Raw genomic sequence first — 24538 nt, forward strand, 5'->3', positions numbered from 1 at the left:
AGTATCATGGTAAATATAAATTAACAGCTAAATATGAATATTATAACCAGTTCAGAAAAAGTGTTAAAAATGAATACTCCAACGTTAATAATCAATATTATTCCAACTTAGAAAACAATGTTAATGATAACAAGAGCGTATTTGGTTTCATTCTAATAGAAAGAAGAGAGTTGTTTATGGTAATGGTGTATTATCTAATGAGTATGATATTGCTAAAGCTTTTATACAACCTTATCAAGAAGTAGTCATGTGAAAATAAAATATATTAATGTTCATTCATATTCCAACTTAAATGATGTACCTGTTATCTTAGAACAGGATAAATATGTTATGAATATAATTTTTAATCTAAATGTTCAATTACACTATTAAAGTATAATATCAGCGATTTCACTGTTCTACAGGTTTTTTCTTATGTGAAAATAAGTTTTTCTGGTGGAATTTGGTATGGCAAATTCAAATCCGTAATTAGAATTTCGCTGTCAGTGACAGTTTTTAGTTATAAGGAAATAAGAGTCTAATTTTATTAGATTCACCATTCGTGATAAAAGCAGGGAATTGGTAGGGGAGCAGTTGGCAACATCTGCTTCCGAGCTTCTGTTTAAGATGTTGGCAGTTCTGTTACTAAGCTACATGATGTACCTGCAAGTTATTGTCAAAATACTAAGCATTGCGTTTGCAGCTTTTGTTTAAGTTGATATGCGTACTTTGCCTGTTGAGAGTTGGCCTTTGCAAGGCAGAAGAGGAGGATTCGATCTATCATGAAGAAGTACTACAAACATTACCTTGGAATCGACCAATATACACTCTACCCCAGCACAAAGGTTACTAAATTTAGGCAAACGTGCCTATTCTGAAACTGACCACCTACTGACTGTTCGTAATGACGTTAGTGGTTTAATGAACGTTGGTACGTTCTTATGATGTCACAACGAAACCTGTGAGATATTAGAAGCTAACTAACTAACTCTTTAGCTTTTTAAGCCCAAAGGCTTATGGCTGCAGCAACACAAGCCTTCCATCTGTCCCTATCCTGGGCAAGATCTATCCAATATTTTCAATCCTGAACGATTTCCTTTAGGTCCAGAGATATTAGTAGAAATCCATGGAACATAATGAGCATAAGTGGAAGAAAATTGGCGACTTCAAGATGGTATGTTCCTCTTCCCCTTCTTCACACCAAGCTAGACCTTACGAAACAATTTGTAAATGCTATGGACACAACTGGAAGAAGATTTAAGTGTATACATTCACCAGCAAAGGGAACCTCAAATTAGAGAACTTCAGCAAATCCAGAGTTTGAACCATGTCTAACAGACAAAGGAAAAAGAGCATGGATATAATGTCATATGCAATATAATTTGCAAACATTTTATTATATTTTTGGAAAATGAGTATTCTATAATAATTCTGTGTGCGAATATTGTGTCACATATCACATTTATAACTTTTAAACATAATATACTAGGTTTCGAGAAAGTATGATTAAATTATTACATTAGTTCACTCAGTATTCGCATTAAAATTGCAAGAATTTAAGAAATAAATTAAATCATGATTACTCGTAAACTATCCCTGGCAGAGAAAATCTAAAAAATCAGCGCAAAATTTTCAGTAGGAAACAGAACTTTTTCCTCCAGAAAAAAAAGGTTGCTTTTTTGTAGAACAGTGTTTATTAAGAGTTCTGTTGACTTTGATTTTGAACCTTTTCTTGCACTTTTCTTCTTTTATATAACTAAGTAGATGGTTGACTATTTTTATTGCCATCTGTTAAGTCCTCCTTGAAATAGCTCCTATCTTGTCACCGAAATTCTCGGGTTTGACCCGGGAAAGGGATTTTCTCTTTTTGTGTCCCTTCATCGATTTCATTTCATCATCACTCATCCTCATCGTTGCAATTTGCCAAAAGTAGCAGAAAAGTGACACTAACTTACAAAAATGCAAGATACTTTTTATTTAGAGAACAAATTTATTTTCAGTATTCCATAATTAAAAAACAATCATTATTGTCAATTGTGAACCTGTACTGCATGCTCGCATATACGAGGGAGAATCAAATAAAAAACCTAATTTGTTTTTTGTCTAACATATTTCTCCATTTAGACTGCAATTTAACTGATCTACACATATACAGGGTGATTCAGAATTCCTATTACACACTTCTAGGGGTTGTAGAGGGGACTTAATAGATCAAGTTTTGATAAGGAACACACGTCCGGAAACGTACCGTTATGGTATTACACGGATGACAAGATCACATAATTTCACATCTCCCGCTTTACCTGCCTCACTACTAGAGCTGCTCCATGTGGCGACCCTGAAGTTCGTTGCGAACAGTGTACCTACGAAGGATGTTTGCATACACACGCTCAAAAATACCTGGTGTGTGCTGAATCGTGTCTGCTGCAGCCAGAACTCGTACAACCAGGTCTGCCTCCGACACTACAGGAGTCTCATAAACAAGACTCTTCATGTGGCCCCATACGAAAAAGTCAAGAGGAGTTAGATCCGGCGGTCGTGGTGGCCAAGGAGTTGGTCGGAGTTGGTCCACCGCGACCTATCTACCTGTCCCCGTATGTTTGATTGAGATGTTGTCGGACGTCATGGGAAAAGTGTGCTGGTGTGCCATCATGTTGGAACCACACGTGCTGGCGAATGTGCAGCAGCACATTGTCCAAGAACTTCGCCAATACTTCTTGCAGGAAGGTCAATTACCTCGGACCCATTAGGCGGCCCGGAAGAAGATACGGCCCAATCAGACGACCATCGATGGTACCAGCCCATACATAAATGCCAAACCGTTGCTGAAATCCATGGCACGAGGATTTTCGTCATTCCAAATGTGGCTGTTCCGACTGTTGAAAACACCTTCCCTCTGAAATGCTCTTCATCCGTAAAAAGAACAAGCCGAGGAAACTCGGGAACTTCCACACAACGGTGTGGAAACCATGCAGAGTAATTGACACGTGGTACAAAATCTGGCGGAACCATTGCCTGTACCCTCAGCGGGTGGTACGGCTGAAGCTGCTGGTCATGACGAATACGCCAGACGCTGCTCTGAGACACATTTATGTGACGTGCAATGATGCTAGTACTCGTCGACGGGTTCTTTCTTGTCAGTTCGATGAAGGACCTCTTCTTCAACGTCGAGAGTGCGGCATGTCCGTGGAGCACCACGGTCGGCCCTGTTAACTTTGAAGTTACCTGTTTCTCGCAGCCGTTGCTCTAATCGGGCAAAAATGGTATGTGAAGGAGTAAAACGATGCGCAAAACGCTCTGCATGCAGACGTTGCGCAGCTCTACCATTAAGTCCAGCTTCGCCGTAAATTAACAACATGTCGGTGTTCTCGGCAAACGTGTATTCAACCAAACTGTACTGTCTTCCGCAACGACTGAATAGCAACTGACGTGAAGGTCGAAGCACACTGGATTGTAAACAGAGGACGTTGGAAGCAGCACACGTGACATCAGGTGACTGAAGACGTCACCCTCCGTCAATGTGGGTTGCCTACCGTGAAGCGGGAGATGTGAAATTATGTGAACTTGTGATCTGTGTAGTACCAAAACGATACGTTTCCGGACATGGGTTCCTTATCAAAACTTGATCTACTAAGTCCCCTCTACAACCCCTAGAAGTGTGTAATACGAATTCTGAATCACCCTGTATAAAGGAGATTGACGACATATTTAAAATATAAAAATATATGTACTCACATAACGTTCCCTTCACATCAAGCACTCTATAAAAGAAAAAAACAGTTATAAGAAACTTAAAATAATGTTAACATTCACTCCCTCTCTATCTATCTATCTTTTTAAGTGACCATGTACAGATGTACTCAATAACAATGTTTGCACCATAAAATTTAAAGAGGATGAAAGACAATTGAAAGTATGAAATCTGATATGTTTATATTAATAGAAACTTATGCACAATAGAATCATTTCAACTACTTTGTAATTTATCGTACTTTTCAAACTAATTGTCAAAGTATTTTATTTGCTACTTTATAAATATCTCATATATTTAAAAGTAATTATGAATTCCTTTGTCTATATTTAATACTAGCTGATTAGCAGGCGTTGCCCGGGTATTTATTTATCCCAATCTTCTATTAGACAGAAAAATAATGAATTCTAACTATAGTGTAAAATGTAAGTAATTTTATTTCATCCTGCATGTAATTAGCTTAGCGACTCCGAAAACTATGGATTCGACACTAATGTAGGTCATTTCTCACCCCATGCCGATAGGTGATGAACTTGGAGTTGAACGGCAGTGGGAGTGTCACTATTCATCTTAGTGATCCCGTAAACTATGGATTCCACACTAATATCGGTCGTTTTCGCAACACAAACTCCTATCAGCCTGAATGTTAGACAACCCGAGAAACACCATCGTTGTGCGGGTGTCTGTTAATGCGGAATTTAATATCGGTCGTTTTCGATTATTTATACATGTCACTCCCTTCCCATCCCACCCTTATGGGGTGCCAGGGGTGTCTTGTCTTACCCACACAGAATTTCCTTCGAGATTGCAAGTGATACATGTACCAAGTTTGCTTGAAATCGGTCCAGGCGATCGAGAGTTATGCCGGAACAAACATACATACGCGAAGGTGGGGTAAGATCGGGTAGTGGGGTGAAACCGGGTACCTTGGCGTCATTAGTTCTCATCTCTAGCGGACAGATTGTGAACTACACTCCACTAGTCAAGAAGAAGGAGATGCCATATTGGCGTGTTGTTGCTGTTGAATTCACGGCGTCTGTGTAGATGAGTTTGTTTTACGATGTCATCTCTCTAATGTTATTTTGTTTTTAAACCATCCTTATTTAATAGTCATTACAGTTATACACCGCTCTTTAGTCCAGCTTATTATACGTTTACTAAGGATTTATACCCTAACAAAAAATACGGATTTAGTCCAATAGTAGCGTGGTTCTGTTTAGTTTTTATAACCTCTGCACTCGGGGCAAGACCGGGCACTGCCCATCATCGCCCCATCCTTTAACTAAATTATATTTCTTTCAATGATGCATTTTCTAACTCAGAACAAGGAGAAGGGTGGATCCAATGTGCAAGTGTCTTGGCTGGGCCCACGAAAGCTGCAGTGGAGCGGAGTAAAAAGACAACTATTTTACTTGTGTTTTCTCTAACTAAAAAAGGTAAAAGGTAAAGTGCTCCCCTGTGCTTAGCACCACACCATGAAGGCGTATAGGGGGCGTGGGGGTAACGCCCCAAACTTTCTTGATCCGGTCGTGAGTGGGGGTTATGTGATCAGCATCACGCCCCTGACCGCGATTACCCTCCAGGGTTTCCCCCAGATACCCATGTCATTTCTCTAACTAATATTCATGAATTGTTCAGCTAAGGCATGAACCAACTTGTCATAGGTATAAAATAAACATTTCTGCTACTTTTCCACTGAAAATCTCGTTTTTTTCATTGGTAAATACAGTATTCATTAATTCACTTTGATAATGATATAATATAAGAAAACGTCCCGGTTTGAGACAGGAACATGCATTGGACTTCAATTACCTTGTGTGAATAAACTAAATTTCAGCAACATTTGTAACGGATAATCTAACATTTTCAAATTTAAAAATTACAGAGTGTGGAAAAACACCGCGAAGAAAAGTTTCAAATTACAATTTTTCAGATTCACGCCAAGGGCTAGCTAGTATGCTACATACAAATCATTATAAACTGGAAAAAAAGCTTGTAAATCTCTTTCTTTCTTTTTTTTAATAAAAAAACAACTATTGTTTCTATTGAAGGACGTGTGTTGTTCCTCCAAGCAGTGAATTGCAAGAGGAAAGTTTGAAATGAAAATAGCTGCCAATATAAATTTCCAGCACTTGTTGAGTCTGCCAGATGAAACGTCTGTCTCCCTGTATCTCTCTCTCTCTCTCTAAAATGTTTCCAGGCTGTCAATGGAAGCAACTCCCCTTCCCTCGGAGAGATAGAGACGGGGAGGAAAAGAGATGTTTTTCCCCAGTAAAAAAAAAATGTCGGTTGTGTTAATGTTCCTCAGGTTGCAAGAGAAATAGAAAATGTATCTCTTTTTTATTTATTTTTCTGCAACAAAAAGAAAAGTTTTATAAAGCTATTCGTATTCTCTCTCAAAACTCCCCACGCTATGAGGTCGAATGTAATGAAAATTTTTCCACCCACATTCATTCCCAATGGATTCCCTCCGTGAAAGATATGTAGTAATTTAAATGAAATCTTCAAGCCTTCAGCCACCACTGCGTATTTTTCTTACCCTCTCAGTTCCTTTATTTGTAACTGCGTCATTGTTCGTGACATACGAAGGGTCTCTCTTATCGCACACGTCTCTAACACCTGTTTTTTTTGTCAGGCTCCGCCCTTCGCCTTCTGACGTCAAGCTAAATGCTTTCGTTTTAGGTTAGGTATGTTAAGTTTAAGGCCCTTAGCATAAATACACTGCAATTTTTCGGGACTTGACCAAAAAGGTATTATTTACACTAAGAGAAGGGACATTGGCTCACTGTACTTCCTTTTAACACACAAACACAGCAACAAAACACGGTTTGGCAATGTTCTCTCTCATATTGTTCCTACAACGTTGTCTCAAGGATGCCCATGTTTTTCTTTTCTAGAACGTTGTCTCAAGCAAGGGAGCCGATGATGCTCCTAGAATGTTTTCTCAAAGGAGCCTGTGTATTTCCTGGAACGATGTTCCTAGAACGTTATCTCAAGGGAGCTCGTTGTATCTAGAACGTTGTCTCAAAGGAAGTGATGTTGTTCCTAGAACGTTGCGTCAAGTGAGGCCATGTTGTTCCTAGAATGTTGTCTCAAGTAAGCCGATGTTTTTCCTAGAACGTTTTCTCAAAGGAGCCTGTGTTGTTCCTGGAACGATGTTCCTAGAACGTTATCTCAAGGGAGTCGATGTTGTTCCTAGAATGTTGTCTCAAGTAAGCCGATGTTGTTCCTAGAACGTTTTCTCAAAGGAGCCTGTGTTGTTCCTGGAACGATGTTCCTAGAACGTTATCTCAAGGAAGCTCGTTGTATCTAGAACGTTGTCTCAAAGGAAGTGATGTTGTTCCTAGAACGTTGCGTCAAGTGAGGCCATGTTGTTCCTAGAATGTTGTCTCAAGTAAGCCGATGTTTTTCCTAGAACGTTTTCTCAAAGGAGCCTGTGTTGTTCCTGGAACGATGTTCCTAGAACGTTATCTCAAGGGAGCCGATGTTGTTCCTAGAATGTTGTCTCAAGTGAGCCGATGTTGTTCCTAGAACGTTTTCTCAAGTAAGCCGATGTTGTTCCTAGAACGTTTTCTCAAGTAAGCCGATGTTATTCCTAGAACGTTTTCTCAAAGGAGCCTTTGTTGTTCCTGGAACGATGTTCCTAGAACGTTATCTCAAGGGAGGCGATGTTGTTCCAACAACGTTGTCTCAAAAGAGCCGATGTTCTTCTTAGAACGTTGTCTCAGGGGAGCTCGTTTTATCTAGAACGTTGTTTCAATGGAAGTGATGTTGTTCCTAAAACGATGTTGTTCCTAGAACTTCGTCTCAGGGGAGTCTCTGTTATTCCTAGAACGATGTCTCAAGTGAGCCTATGTTGTTCCTAGAACGTTGTCTCAGGGGAGCCTATGTTGTTCCTGGAACGTTGTGTCAGGGGAGCCTATGTTGTTCCTGGAACTTTGTGTCAGGGAAACCAACATTGTTCATAGAATGTTGCCACAAGGTGAGTCCATGTTACCTCAAGTGAGCTGATGCTGCTAAAAGAACGTCCACGTTGCAAGTGAGATTGCCACCCGATCCAGCATACCCTCGAAGAAGATCCACAAAAATAGCTCCCAAGGTCAGACATCAGAAGGTTTTGCATTCATTATAGCTCTAAGAGAGCCAAGCTGGCAACACTGCCATGCACCACGAATTCCAGCAGCTTGTTTAAGTCCTCACGCTAAAAACTTCTCTGATTCCACTTTCACCCCCACCTCCCATTTCTTCTATCTCTCTCTCTTTTATTCTCGCTTAAACAAAAATTACCATGAAAAGATCCATAAGAGCTTGATCCATCTTCGTTTTCTTCTTTTTGCAGTTTTTTTTTAACCGAAGGACGGAAAGGAAGGGGGGAGGATAGGTGAACATAAACGCTTCATCCCTTCCCTTCCTATCCCATAATTCCCTCGGGCACTTTTCCTCTCAAACGCTTTTGAAAGGAGGTTCAGTGGCTAGGTTCGTTTTACCCACAATAGCGTTTTCCCTTCTCGAGCCAGAGAGAGAGAAAAAAAGAGTACTACATTTGGGTAGAGGGGGCCGAAGAATCCAATGAATGAATGAATAAGAAAAAGCTGGATGAAAGATGAGAATGCATAAGGGGAAAAGGCAAGAAGAGAAAGGAAACGAGGCAGACATAATTGATTAAATGAAATTGGACCGTCTGGTCTCTGACTTTAAAAAAATGGCTGCGGAGAAAGGAGAGAGAAGACTAGAGGAAAGAGTGTGCCGGGGGAAATGACGAATCTGTTAATAACTGCAATTTGAGCCGGAAGAAACTTGAGATCGACGCGCTAACAAGAAGCAGGGTGCCTACAGTTTTGTAAAACCACAATTTCCTTGACTTTTCCAGTGTCTTACTAGACCTAAAACGAAAATTTCCGGTCAAGAGCCATTGGAGCCATTAATGTAAAGAAAGATGTGTACAAGAAGGTCACTAAGGTAGCTAAGCACTTACAATTACATATATAAGTTTGGAACAGTAAACTACATTACTTCATAAAGCCTCTGCTTTAATTACCAGTAATACTAAGCAGTATATAAAATTAAATTATATAGTTTGTCCACAGACAAAATGAAAATATAACTTCTCTATTGGGAGCAAGAGAGAAATGTGTGTTGGCGAAGGAAGGAAATAATGAGCGAGAAAGTTGAAGCAACGAGGAAATGACTGTGAAGGGGAAAAAATTACTTTCAGAGAAAGCAAGGAAAAGTGAGTGTGTAGTGCAAACAGGAAATAATTGAGTACGAAAGGGAAAACAAGGAAGAAACAAGTGTAAAGGGAAAGGCAAGAAAAATAATTAGTGTGAGGTGAAACAAGGAAGGAATAATTGTGATTAAGGGGAAGCAAGGAGCAAGTAAGAAATGAATATGAAGGGTTAAACAAGGAAGAAATGAGCGTGAAGAAGAAGCAAGGAATCAATGGGCGTGAAGAGGAACAAGGAAGATATGAGAAGGGGAAGCAAGGAAGATATTAGTGAGAATGGGAAGCAAGGAAGAAATAAGTGTGAAGGAGAAGCAATGAAGAAATGAACGTAAAGGGAAGCAAGGAGAAGGGTAATTTGGGGAAAGTAGGAAATGAGTATGGAAGTTGAAGAAATGAAGAAATGGGTGTGAAGGACAAAACAAAGAAAAATTAACATGAAGCCAAAGCAAGTAAGAAATTAACTGATGGGGAAGCAAGTATCAAATGAATATGAAAGGTGAAGAAAGGAAGATATATATATGTGTGAAGGGTGAGGCAAGGAAAGAATGAGTGTGAGGGGTGAAGCAAGGGGAAAATGAGTGCGAAGAGGGAGGAAGGAAGAAATGCATGTTAAGGGGAACCAAGAAAGAAACGAGTGTGAAGTGGATGCAAGGAAGAAGCGAGTGTAAATGACAAGAAAAGGAGAAATGAGTGTGAAGGGTGAACAAGGAAGAAATGATTCTGCAACGAAGAAATGAACGAAATTTGGAAGAAGTGAATGAATGAACGAGAACTGGAAATAACAAAGGAATTAGCGACAACAGGAAGCAAAGAAGGGATAATAGCTAGCGGAATGCAATAAAGGAATGTGTAGAGAACCAAACAATGGAAGAATTAGGGTGAACAGGAGACAACAGGATCGTACCCGAACGGAAATCAAGAATAAATTATAGCTACTATATTCGATAATCTTTTGAGCGAACGAACGAAAACACGTCTCTGCGCAAGTAGAGACTCGAAGCAGCTCGACCAATGAAACCGTGAGTGGGAGGTGATGCATGAAGAGGAAAATGCAACTGCAGCTATTCGCGATTAAAATTAACCGATTTGCCATCTGGTGAGACTTTCAGGAACTAGTCTAAGTAGGATACGTTGTGTTGAAGTCGTTTAAAGCATGGGGAATATGCGAGAGAGTAAGGTCTACTGTTCAGATTTTTTTGTGCTCTAAATCATTTTATTGGTCAGGACAAGTGAAAATGTATCATGTGTTTCCACCCCGTGGAATCAACAAAATGAAATTTGTAAATAAATCAGGGAAAACGTAATTGATTGACAGAAGATTCTGGCATGGGGAATGACACTGTAATTCGACAAGGAAATTACGAAGAATGCACAAATCTGCTCACTTTATTTTTCGAGAGATAAATATTATATTGCCACGAAAGTAAAATTTTAAATTGTTCTTTATAAACAAAACTTTTTTTCTTACTTTGGTCTTACCCAATGCATCCATGTATTATGTATGTGTGAAATTTGGAACAGGTGCAAGTCGAGGGAAGATGAAAATAGTTTGAGAATGAATTAATGTCAAATGTAACCAGAAAATGAAAATGGACATGCTAATGTTGCTCTTTTATTCAGTACGATGTCCTTTCTTAGTGAGGAAAGCCTGGTCATGAAATCGTGAATATTATCGAGAAAGAACTGCAACGATATGTTCGCAATTTTCTCCTGACAGCTTTTCAAGTATAGGTCAATTTCAATTTCTTTATTTTCAAATAATTTCCGAGAACCCCAGTTCCAACATGAGGTGCAGATGATGCAGCACAACTTTAAACAACCAGTGCGTATACATTAGTTTCGTCTGCGTTTTCCGTGATATTTTTGCCTATCATAATTAAATGCTTCGTTCTCATCACAACTTCACCTTCGTTATAGTTCCTGGAATTCACAACGCATTCGCAATATTTAAAAATATCGTGTAATTTAAACATATTTACCATACCAGCCACGACAACATGCTGCTGTTTCGTACTACTGATGAATGTAAACAAAGACTTATCCTACATAGAGCGGCCATATTGGAAGCGACACTAGCGCTCAGGTGGTAATTTTAATCGCGAATAGTGGAACCACAAGCAAAGAAACCTGCGCAGACTAGCGACTCCTGTGCACCGTACTCCCGCGAGGAGGGGTGGGGGAGTGGACAATGCTTCCTTATGGCCCGAGCGGAACGGAGGAAGGGAAAGCTGCGCGGGGACTTTTCGTCCAAGGTTTTTTTCCCTTGTGGTCGCTCTATAACAGCTCTTATAGCAGCGCGTACTGCGTCGTTACGCCTACTATGAGCGGCCTTGCTCCAAAGTTTCCCTGGTCAGAGTACAGAAAACAATCAAGAAATGAAAGAAGGTGAGAGACAACAATGTAATTAGAGCTAAGAAGAAACATCGCCAGCGGGAAACAACGTAAGCATAAGCGTGACTGTTAATCAACAAAAGAATGAACACGAACATGAAACAACGAAAAAATGGGATACAACAACAAAATGAACGCCAGGGTGAAACAACGAAGAGAAACGCACGGAAATATTTCCCGATTAATCCCTTTCTCAGCAGTCACGAGATCCACAAAGCACTCATCACTCACCCCTTGCAATGTCACTCCCGTAGAGATACCCTCCATATCACCCCGTTGAAGTCTCCGGGTCCAGCAAATTTCCCAGTTTCGCGATGCGTTTTGCGGGGAATGTGAAATACAGCGCCGCTTAACGTGTAGCGGTTGCCACCCTTAACCATGACTCACGCCCTAGCTTGAATTACAGCACCTTAGGGAACGTGCAGTGGTTTGCAGCGAGTCCAGTCTTCCCGAATAATCCCATTTCCACACGCAGACTCCCTCCTTCCCCCACCAAACAATCCCATTCCCTTTGCTGTTTCATCCCTTCTGTCTTCGAAGCGAGGGCAACATTAAGAAGAGGGAATACTTTTAGGCTTTTCTGCCCCAAACGAAGAAGTTTCTAAAGTTTCTTCTTCTTGAGAATAATCTTCGCATGCATATATTTCGTGGCTTTTTTCGCATCTTGTTTTCCTCTTGACCGTGTATCTTGTTATTCATTCCTTGGAGGATAATAACCACAAGGTCCAATTCTTCTCGGCATAAAGAATTGCAAATGCTCAGCTCTTTTCAGACCGAAAGAACACGTACTACAATTATATCGTAACGTCTGAATACAGGGTGGTTCATAAATCCGTGAAACATTTTGGAAATTTACTACAGATAAGCGACTGACAGTTGCAATTCTCATGCCAATAGAACGACAAATTCTGGTTCTAAATATCATCTGTAAATCACAAAAGGTTGCAAACAAACGAGGTTTTACATACCTTTCCTAAGGTTTGAAATTCTACAAAAGACAAAAGTGCTTCTCGAACACCCGCCATTACACAAATGGCCACTCTAGCGGTTCAATGACCTTCAGGGCAAAGTAATAAACAAGTGACAAGTGTCATCACTAGAGTGCAGCAGCTTCCTTAGATATTGAGGGGTTCCATATTATCAGCATGGTTCCATATTACCACCTTTCCCCGTAACAAAAATGAAAATAAATGCTGAAATATTTGATCTGCGACAAATCGAAATAAATACTGACGTAATGAATCATTGTTGCGCGTATTAAATCAGACCTTCAAGGTAGTGGCAAATAAGTTCAGTATATGTCGAAATGCATTCGATGCTACGTAAAATATGTGGATTTGTAATCTTCCACTGCCAATTCATCGCTATGGAAAATCTCTAATATTCTGCGAGTCTGAACTGCATTATGAGCTGGATAACCGTCATGTTGAAAGCGCATGGTTAATATTTGTTGAGTGGGAAGTCTTCTAATAATTGTGGGAAAATGATGTCCAAAACCTGTGCATATTTTGCTTCATTCAACGTGCTGTCGATAAAATATGGTCAAAGTAATTGGTCGCCGATATTTCCGCAGCAAACATTTACACTCCATGGACGCTGATGCTCAACTTTTCGTAACCACAGTGGATTTTCTACTGACGGATAATATTTTACACAGTATTTCGTTCTGAAAAAAGGAGGGTTCCCATTTGAAAAGAATGAAGCTGGTATAGGATTCACCAACAGCAACTGGATGTGACCCTTTCTAAGGACACCGAAATGTTAACCTCACTTCCACGTAGTACCCCCTGGACTGAATTGTTGTGGACTAACGAGGCTCTGGCGTCTGGAGTCTGAGCATCTTGCAACGGACAAGTTTCTGCATGTTCCTGTCTTTATTTCTACATTGGCTTTTGAGTGCGATCTCACGAGAGCACTCGGTGATATGTCTTCACTGTCCTCGTGCTCTCTAAAACCCTTATTTGGAGTAAGGGCAAAACGATTAAGGAAGTGTGGATTGTTTACTTCTTAGCCATGACCCTAAGAAACATCCCCATATATGGGACTTCCTGCGATTGACAAAAGGCGACAAAAATAGCTCTAGTCGAAAGCCTAAGTATAAAAACCCCAGAAAATGGGTAAAAAGTGTGGCAGATCTGAGGTACGGCTGAGGCGCCGTCCAGTCTCCGACCCAAGATGACCATCCACCCAGCCAAGTCCAGGCTGTCTCCAGGCTCTTAGAAGACGGACACGAATCTACGCCTACAGCTCGCTAAGTATCGCTAATCTTACTTTCTCTCCAAGCAGCTCCCTTACCTTAACACTTAAGCAGATCTACTCTTCATATATCATTCACTAATCTTCTTATATACCATTCACTTAATCATTACTTATGTGTCTATACCTTACAGGTTCTCCCACTTAGTATTAAAGACTCTAACAAGATAATAATGTATTCTCTTTCAGCTCAACGCCATCCGAGTTACATTCCTAGCGGTAATACGGGGAGTAACTCTCGTATCGCTACACTCTATGGGACCTGTGTTGTATCTTGTTCACATGTGTTTGTGATTGGCCTCTCATCGATTTCATTTTATCGTCATTCATTCTCATATTCCCGATCAGCCAACACTGGCAGACAAGCGAAGTAACAAATATCAGAAACGCCATCTACGATAACAGTGCCATCTTATGGCATAATAAATGGTGTTCAAAAAGTTACGCAACCTTATGGGAAACATTTCTTATTACATTTTTTACATTAAGTGCTGGAAGTGACTGCCGTTTTGTTCTTCACACAAGTGGACACGACGGACCATGTTGTTGAAAACCCTTTTCAATGTTATCTGTGCGACGTTACCAACACAGCTACGGATATTGTCTTTCAATTCCGGAATACTGTGCGGATGACGTAGACGGAGTTCTTAAGATAACTCCACAAGAAGAAGTCTGGGGGCGATAAATCTGGAGATCGCGGTGGCTATAGCCCCACTGAGATCAGTCGTCCTGGAAAACCCTCTTCCAAGTAACGCATTGTGTTCCCAGCTGTGTGGGCTGTGGCATTGTCCTGTTGAAACCATGTGCGTTCCAACTTCTTAGCTGACGTGTTAACAAATTCACTCACGATTGTCACATACCGTTCAGAGGTCACTGTTTGTTCAAAGAATGTAATGAACACGCGACTACGTGATATGGCACACGCTTCTCGGTGCGTCCACTACACTTCCCTTCACCTGGAACTTGTCGCACAGCCGCTTGATGGAGGATTTGTTTGGAGCATCTGTTCCGTACTTCTCTGCGTAGACCCTCTAGGTCAAAGCATAACTGTTGGTGCGGATGTACTCTGTCACAATGAATATACGCTGTTGCAAAATATAGCCCATGGCTGCTCAGTTATTCAGCAACGAAACAATTCATGAGATTTTCCATAAGGTTGCGTCACTTTTTGAACACGCTATATAATATTCTTAATGCTTAGAGAGCCATGCTAGTGTCTGTCTCAAGTAAGAATCGACTATTTGGTAAACTGTTGGAATAGTTTCGACAGTATTATTGCGCGTAAATTAAATTCGTAGAATTGTATTATCAACTTGATACTGGGTTAGGGAGTGACCTTCGCAGAAGCCTCGCAAAAGTCAACCTCACTTTCACGCAATACATCCCGGTAACTACTTCAGTAGGCCGACGAGGCTGTGGCGTCTGGACCTACGGTCAGTACAATCCTCTATAGGGTTCGGTGTTGTCCTGTATATGCTGAGCGCCCATTTACAGCCTTAACTTTTAACTGACTAAGGAGATTATAGTCCTCAGAGACACGTCCTGATTTTAGGTATAGTAAGGGGCTTGAAAATAGCCTAAGTGCTGGCACACCCAAACATTTTATTTCATTCAATCAATCAACCAGTAGCCCCACCTAGTGGTTGCATGACCTTGTAGTTGGTGGTGGGGTTTGCGTGCTCTGATGATTCACTAGGCTATACCTGCGGTAGAATAGCTACTGGCAGGGTCTCCATAGCTACTGGCAGGGTCTCCGATGTCGAAAAGGCTAGTGACGAGGAGCCAGACTACCGGTCGACGGCTCCAAAGGCGGAAGAAGATGGACGCCATTTCAACGGCGGAGGAGGCGGACGATCCTTGAGGAGTAACACCTCTTTAAAAAACCATGGTTCAGCTGGCTCCGGCTGATAGTACCGTATCAATCCCTAAGATTGTATTTTATTTTAAAAGCCTCCCTGAAAGCTTCATGTTGACCAGGGCATTCACTTCTTTATCTCAGTTGTCTCAACCTCTGAGGCATGTAAACAATTCACAGTGTTGTGCTATGCAAACCTCCTGAGCTATTTAGGAAACAGGCAGTTTCTTCTGCCTATGGAGTCAGCGGTTTGCATAGTGGCAATTAAAAACACGATTCGGCATGGAGGAAGAGTTCCATGGCCTGGGTAATATAGAGGTGAGACAGGCCGAGAGGGGACTGACTTTGGATTGGAATTGCGGAGAGAAGAGTGCTTAGGAGAGAGACAGGCAGAAGTGAGACGACGCGCTGGTCAACCTCTAGAGAAGCCAACAGAGGACTTGTTTTATTTTATTCATGGTAATTATCTTCATTCATCAGATAGATAGGTAACTATCCTAAACCCAGCCATGATTCAGGTTCAAAGGTTTATAAAACCCAAAGAGTGACCATTGTCTTTTCTAGTTGTTAGTTCCTAAATCTTACTTGTACCTTTCGCACTGCCAAGCGTTAAGTCGTCATGCCAATGACGAGTGCTCTCATCAGAGGATGAATGATGAATAGCTTACATTACCCAGCAATTAATTGCGAAGTGACTGGTTCTGATCCCATCATTCTATAGAATGATACGGTACCATGTAAGGGCCTCTTGCCAGGGTTACGGCGAAGTCCTCAACTGCAGATGCGGCGGAGAAGGAGTCCTTCGGTATAGATGACGCATTTACTTGGTTAACATCCAAGGTCCGAAGAGAGCTGCCGCCACGAACGTGTGTGGGGATACACAGCGGGTGAGTTGTTTTCGTCCAATCACACTCAACCTTCAGCCAATGGACGCAGCTGTCATTCTGCTCGTCTACTCCACGTGGAGTCTCAGTCACATGACTGTGGATACGCTGTTGCCGTACTTTGCAGCTTCAATGGGGAGACCGTGGGAAGGCGGAGGGACAAGGTGGCGTAGAGTAGATGTGTGGCAACACTGTGGGTTGAGAGTGTATGTTGCAGCTGGTGGGCGCGCTCCGTGGACTTCAAAGCCAGCCGGTCGTTAACGTAGCTAGCGCGTCGACTATACGACGCAGATGACGGAAGAGGCAACCCCCTCTCTCTTGGCAGTTATAAAGATAGAACCAATGCCTTGTGGTGAACATGGATCTTCAAAGACTAAGGGAGAAGACCCCTACAGAAAATCGGCCTGCTTGGAGGTCACGATAACTGCCCTATCACCAAGATCGGGTGCTGTGGGTTAATAATCCGCACACCTTAAACTCCATTATTAAAGAAACATCCAGGAAGACTCGTGGACGCTATGTTCCAGTAGGAACTAAAGGAATCAAGTAAGTCAATCAAACCAATATGATACAATCTGCTCACAGCAATCGAACTCAATCGATACATATCGATTGATGGATTGATATAGTATGGGGGGACACATCAGCACATAGGATATTATTGGCCGTAACGCAATACGGAAATAAGCCCTTAATTAAAGCGACAGGCCCATAACAAGGAAAAAAACGGTAAAACTGTCAAAGCCGGGAATCGGATATCCTCAAATTTACAGGAGAAAGTACTTACGGAATTGAGTTTCTGTGAAATTCCGGAAGGTCGTAGAAGTGTTTTCTCGCATTTTTCAATGTATTTGGCCGCTAATTCATGTATTTTTCTATAATAATGTCCGTCCGATGCACGAAAGCTGTTGCTTGCATTTCCATCCATGTACTTGAACCGGATGTTGCGACCATCTGATGACGTAATCCCCGGTAAGTGTTTCCAAACGCACAGTTTTTTCACTATATTGCCCAACCTGAAGCAACCTAACCTAACCTTACCGTCATGGTGCATGGGGCTATCGTGAATGTTTTTTTGGGGTTATTCGTGGATGGTTATACGATCCAGAATGGTTTTTGGGGCTATGCGGGAATGGTTTTCGGGGCTATGCGGGAATTTTTCTGTTAAGAAGGTTGAAACACTGCTTTTGAAACACAACGCTAGTCAAGATTTGCCCGCCATTTTGCGTGTTCAGGAAGCGAGAAAAGAACGAACAATAATTACTCGATATGTCGACAATAGATACTAATTTCGTTAAAAAAAAGAAAAGGGAAATCCCTTGTTAAACAATCTTTCGCAATGCAGAATAAGTATGTACCAATGTCAACAATTACAGAATAAACGAGTTACAGCCGATTCCAGGCTTTGACAGTTTTGCCAAAAAAACTATGTCTGTAAAAAACTTCCTAACTCCATTTTTGAAACTAATTCGTTCATTCAATAATTAACAACTAAAACTATATTATCTGTGAGAACTAAAAATCTTGAAAGATGAGGCTGTAAAGAAGCACTCAGCACACAGAAGGACAAACACAGCACAACACAAACCACAAAGGAATATCTTGGCTGTGCCTCGCCCTGGTTGGCCTACAAGAAGCTGTACCGGGATGTACTACGCGGAAGTGACATTGACTTTTGGCTGCCTTACCAGAAGGTGGCCCCCTTACATCCCTCGATACACATCGTTACTCAGAAACAGATAGAGATACAAGCAATGAAAAGTCAAGTTGTCAGTTTGTGATGAGTACCAGTTGGCCACAATTACAATTAAGGGGTCTAGTGAGAGAGGGAGCTATGCCACTTTGACAAGAAATGGAAATAAATTGAGTTTTCTAAAGCATTGCGTTGAGTCATAATTTGTATAACAAAGGGTATTTTTTTTCTGAACATATTGGTAGGTAAATTATTCAAAAGGAAAAATATGAATTTCAATATAAATACCATTTATTATGAACATGTATGGTATATTGTTGTAGTATACCCATGTGGAAAAATCAATCTAGCACATCAAATACTTTGAACAAGGCTTAAATACTTTTGCCTGAGTGTAAATCATGTTCACAGGGTTACATATGATCTACATAAAGACAACTTCATATGTCTTCTGGAGAATCTTCACTGTCCATTGTTTCTGTGGATTTTAGTTTTTGGTAAACACCATGAAAAACTGGAGGAATATAAGGCATTATTGCCATGAGATCTTTTAACTTCAGGGCTGATATTAAATCTAGCACTGTTTACTGTAACACAACCTCTGCCACTCCTATTGCAGACACCATCAGTAAGTGGCATAGCTCCTTCTCTCACTCAAAATGCTGATGAGGACGTATTCAAGAACTCAGAAAATCTGCTGCAGAACAAGCGGGAGCTATGCCACATGGTTGTAGTTCACATGATAGATGGCAGATGGTAGGAGAAGACTGAAAATGGCAAAAAATATAATTTTCAAGATTTGTGGCATAGCTCCCTCTCTCACTAGACCCCTAAATTGTCCTATTCAGAGCCCTCTAGGGCCCTTTCGAAACATCGGATTCAGATTAATCTTGGTATAGAGACTGTGGAGACCATCAAAAAGCGAATACTGACGAAAAACAAATAGTTCAAGCTTTCACCACCAGGTGAAAATATGACGCTGAAATATGGTGTACAGTGAACATCATCACTGGCAACACTTTGTGCGTGCATTGATCACACTGTCTTATGCTTCCAAAGTGTTGCTCACGTAGACAAGACGCGGAATGAACACTGCTGTACCAACATGATCTCAAATTACTGGTTGTTGTTACTTCAGCGCCAGATTTCAACCTTGTGGCGAAAATTTGAACTACTTTTTTTCCATCGCCATACGCTTCCCCATGAAGTTTCAGCGCAATCCCTCCAGAGGGCTCTGAGAAGGGGAAGTTTAATTATAGTCACCCAGTATCAATCATATCGCTGTTAAAGCAGTGAAATGTAGATTTTTTTAAAAAAATGCATGGCTACATGTGGTTGCTCTTCTTCAAAGTACAATATCGCATAATTCCTCTCTCTACCACATGACACGGTATCTTCCATGCTTCGGTATGGAGAACACGAATCATCGATTTCTCCAGAATTCTCCAGGAGTTTTTGTCCCGTAACGCAACCCGCCGCATAAGAGAAAAGGAATGACGATCCGAACCATTGAATATGCGTTTTCGACGCATGGAAGTCCACGTGACGCAATTTGAACCCATTTCAGGGCGCTCGGGACAAAAAAGAAAAGAATATTGAGTTTCTCGTGGATACACGTGGGGATAGATTCGCTGGAGGAAAAGTCGAAACTTCTGGCCCTTGTACTGTCGCTTCCTTTTCAGTCTCTTAAGTTATTTCACGACACCTTTTCTGTTTATTGGGTTCATGGCGGCGATGAGGATGAATTCATTGATTTGGCTTGTTTTACTTCGCCACTTTTGACTAATCGCGAAGATGAGGATGAGTGATGATACGATGAAATTGATGAGGGGGCACTCGTAAAGAACACCCATGCCCAGGCCGTGATTCGAACCAGGACCCTTGGTTTCGTTGCGTGTCAAGTTAACCAGTCCATCACAATCGTGTCCTCTCGTTCCGCCTTGTGTTATTTCGCCTTATTGCGTTCTCACCTCGCCAATAGAATTTCAAATAATTTATGTGACACGAACTTTCTAAGGCGAAACGGGACATCCCATTTCGCCTTGCACACAAAAGATTTCCCACCTGGGAATATTATCGACTTGACGGGTAATTCACAATGGGAGCGCAGAGCTTATGATGTTGCCTAAATTGGCTCCCATTGTCCTGTCGGTTATGTTAGGTTAGATTAGGTTAGGTTAATAATACATTAATAATAATGATCCTTCATGTCGATAATATTCCCTGGTGGGCAATTTTGTGTGTGTGTAAGGCGAAATGGGATGTCCCGTTTCGCCTTAGAAAGTTAGTGTCACATAAATCACGCGAAATTGTATTGGGGGAGGTGAAAACGCGATAAGGCGAAACGGGATAAGGTGAAACGGGCTGCAACCATCACAATGATCGGCTACTGTTTGTTAGTCTTATTCCAGAGTTTATTGAGTGATTGATTTGTTTTTTTAATTCGCTTTTCTGTAACTCTTTGCTGATCGCGAAGATGAGGATGAATGTTCATAAGATTAAATTGTTGAGAGGACAATCGCAAATACATATGGACAGTACGCAACACAAATATCAATTAGAGTTATACTAGCTGCGAGTCCAGGTGCCTCAACATTGCAGTTATTGGGGTGTACTTCGTCGAAGTGAGGTTGACATTCGGCTGACTTCAATGAAAGTCACGCCTCACAACACCCTTACGAACCCTATTACAAGAAGTTGAAACACATCAAGTGGCCCAATGCGTTGAGTGGTCGAATCACGAACTCTCCACCGAGGTTGTTAAAGGTCAAGGAATTTTAAATAAATTCAATTTCGGTCCAGGAGAGAAAATCAGCAAGCGTAAATGGATTCTGGACCGTAAAGCACCCTTTTATCGGTAAAGTATTCCAATTCGGTCCAGGAACCTTTTTAGCAGATCCATTTAAATACGGTCCAGGAACCTTTTTTCCGGATCAATTTAAATTTGGTCCAGGAAACTTTTTTCAATGAAACAATACGGAACTTGGACCGAGAAAAAATATGACACGTCCTTTCCCATTGCACTAATATTTATTGTTATTAATTATCTTTTCTCTTGTGCAAATGTTTATTGTTCTTTAATCTTAATTTCTGTAATTTACCTATCACTGATAATGTCAGGATAGTGACTAACCTGTATATACTTATCTTGTTAAGAGCTGTTGCCATGGGAATTACGGGTGTCTTTTGTCTTGACTCTGAAGTTCGGGCTCGGTTTTTGATTAGAGTGATCAAATTGAATTATAAGAAGTTTAATTTCTTTGAGTGACATGGATTAAATGTTAGGCATATAAGTATTTAGTTTGCAAAGAAGTAAAATAGACTTCATTTTACTTAGTACAAACTTAACTTTGATTTTTATTTGGTTTGAACAACGAAGAGAGGCATACCCTGAGAGGCATCACGCGAATGCTTTCGAGTGTTTCATGTGAACTGATTATTTGCTCTTTTAGTTAAATCATGTTCTTTTGACCAAAGAACGTGTCAAAGGCTCCGGTCCTGTAGCGGGACCCAATAGAACCCATTATAATGTATGCGTTATTGGACCTTTAACAACTCTGCCATCCACGAAAGATTCCGGTCCCGGCCTAGACATCGATGCTCCTTTGTGAATTCCCCTTCATGGCGTGGTGCTATGCACAGGGGAGCACTTTACCTTTTTTTTACCCTCATTCTCCATTCTTTCTCATTATCGCTATTAGCCAATGGTGGTGGAAAAGCGGCGCAAACATTTTGATTGAAATGAAAATTTGTGGGTACGTCAACTCTTAGGGTATTTACACTCATCACATTATATGGAGCCCACCCCTTACCAGAACTAAAATCAAGACGTATCTGAAAGGAGTGAAATCTCCTAACCCAGTTAAAAGTTGAGGCTGTGGACAACACACAGCCTTACAGAGGATTATATTGGCCCAAGGTTCACACGCCAGAGCAACGTCAGCCTGCAGGAATGCAGTTTACCGGTATGTACTACTTGGAAGTGAGGTTGACCTTTGGGAGCCTCATGCCAATGCCCCCTCCTTACACCCTGAATTAAGTTGAGAATTCACAGTTGTTGTTGTTTCTTTCAGTTCTAAGAATTTCAACGAAATTATTGCAACACTATACTAAGTAAAGAGAATGTCACGAGCCGGAAATAAAATGCTGTGTAATCAAAAATGCCAGCAGTCCCCGGATGACGAGAGGTCGCCAAGGGGAGTCTTGATCGAGGGAGCGAAGCGCGAGGTGTGTTGCGAGTGACAGTGTTAAGTCGGTCCATTTAAAAGGTTTGGGCGAACCCACTGAGGACACCTTCGATGGACCGATAGAGCGCCACGTCGTGACTCAGCCGAGGAACCGCGAAGGAAATCAGGTACAGTGGTGACACTTTGGGTTTTATCATTGTCAGTGTTTAGATATCTTGCTGGCTCGTGCGTGATCCCCCCCCCCCCCTCACTTGTGCGATTCTATTAAATATTGGTAAGGAGCAATGAGCGTAATTTATTCCATTCTTCATACACACATCCTCTTGCAGCCAAGCAGTTTAAGCCGGCGAACGGCCTAAACGTAACAAGAACGGACTAAAATTTTTCACCAGTTAGAAGCAACTGCTTCTCGTTGGATATGTCCTCTGTTCGGATCTCACTTTAAACTGTACGTCCAGTCCAATTAACCTATCTTAGCATAACGAGGACTTGAACAAACTTTGATTGTGGATGCTGATGCCTCGTTAGCCTGCAAGAATGACGTTTCCAGAATGTATCACGGGATGTAAGACACAAACTGTTAACCTCTCTCCCTCGTAGTACACTCTGGACTGCATTTTTGCGGACTATCTAGGCTCTGGCGTCTGGACTCACATCAGTATAATGCTCTGTGAGTCTCGTGTTGTGTCGTCCGCATATGTTTCTCATTGTCCCCTTCATTCATTATATTCATCCAACCCGACAGGAAATATTTCAACGAAAACCGACGGAACGACAAAAAAGGAGACTTACCGTCCGTGCTTTGCTGGTTGCTAGGAGAACACTCCACGTTTTGCTTACCTTTATCAGTTTGGGGACGGTCCTAATCTTTACCGTGTAAATAAATGCCACTTAAGAATCCACCTATATTTGGTAAATCAATTAGTGATATGTAATATGGTCACATAAAATGTTAACTATTATTATCAATCATGTAATACATAACATGTATATATTGTACGTTAACACCATGTAGAAATATGTGAATGCACGTATGTATAAATAAAGACGAATAAAGTGTAATCCTAGAATATCCTGGAAACTAGAATAGTCGAGATACTCCTCCTCGTAACATGGTCATGTAATATGTTAACTATTAATATTCACATGTAATTTAATTATCTATTGTAGTTATTGTATGTAACACCAAGAGTTGTAGCCATATGAACATTCACGAATAAACTCTAAAGCTTTCCCTGTCCTGGAAACCAGAACAGGAAAGGTATTCTAACAGCAAAAGTATAGCCCAAAATAGAACAATAAATGGCAACAAAAATTGGGGAAACCATTCATCCCCATCGTCGCGATTAGCCAAAAGTGGAAGAACAGCGAAGTAAACTATACTAAACCAATCAATCCAGAATGTATCACGAGCGACAGAGGTATTCGGAGGTGGTAGTGACCATATGTCCCACATGTTATTTGAGAGGAGAGATTTGATTTTTTTAAAAAAACAAAACTATAAAAGTACTTTGCCACGAGTAACTTTCCCTCTAGGCGGGTTGGGGAAGAATTTATTTGACGTTAATTTGTTGTCCGGCGACTGAATCAAAAGCATCCGATACTCAAGAGTTTTTCAGCATAAGCCTGTTGACACTCCCCACTAAGCTTCAACATTAACGGCGGTTAAAGTGGGGCAAAAACACGGGTTCCACGACGGGATTAAAACGTGAAAACATGGGAAATAAAATAAATTCTGAAACGAAAGAGGGAAAAGTGAGGAGGGGGAGAAAGATTGGTTGGCGGAAACAAAAAAAAAGAGAGAGAGTGGGAGATGCACTTTTTCTCCGCTATGAAAACACGCAGTGACACAGTAAATTTTGTTAAACAGCGCTATGTCCACAGAAAGGGGGTAACACAAAGAGCAACTAATTACAAGATATTTATGACCACAATTCATTTTTTGCTTCGCCCCCCTCTGCTCCCCCTTCTCCACGCCGTTGCGGTAAAGAAACAAGGAAAGTAAATATTAGTACAGCGTCTAGCTTAGAGGATTTGCAAAAAATGTACAATGTTTTACCTCGCTAACCTTTCTGTGTGTTTAATTTCTTTCTTGTATTCCTCATATTGCTTTCACCGCGTCCTGTGTTCGAATTCCGGCAAAGGCTTACTTTGCCTAATGTAGCTTGAGGTTATGGAAAGTCAGGGTTTTTCGGTTATACCCTGTCACGGGAATCTCTGGAGCAAGTCTCTGCGGAAGTAGTGACGGCTCCACCAATGAACACGTGAGAGGGAACCGGATTGCGTGGAGGGGGAGCGACTGCAGTTATACTGATCGC

At 41.2% G+C, this 24538-nt stretch overlaps 1 protein-coding gene across 1 annotated transcript in view; it reads right to left on the bottom strand.

The window, feature by feature from the left end:
* Window positions 1-24538, bottom strand: part of LOC145994241 (uncharacterized) — a 507503-nt gene that overhangs the window by 372702 nt on the left and 110263 nt on the right. The window contains exon 3 of the mRNA XM_083130343.1: window positions 3715-3740. The gene's annotated coding sequence lies outside the window, so the exon portion shown is untranslated. The remainder of the gene's footprint in view (window positions 1-3714; window positions 3741-24538) is intronic.

This window comes from Lepisma saccharinum, chromosome 10 (assembly GCF_977018435.1).
Source record: "Lepisma saccharinum chromosome 10, izLepSacc3.1, whole genome shotgun sequence".
Taxonomy (NCBI): Eukaryota; Metazoa; Arthropoda; class Insecta; order Zygentoma; family Lepismatidae; genus Lepisma; species Lepisma saccharinum.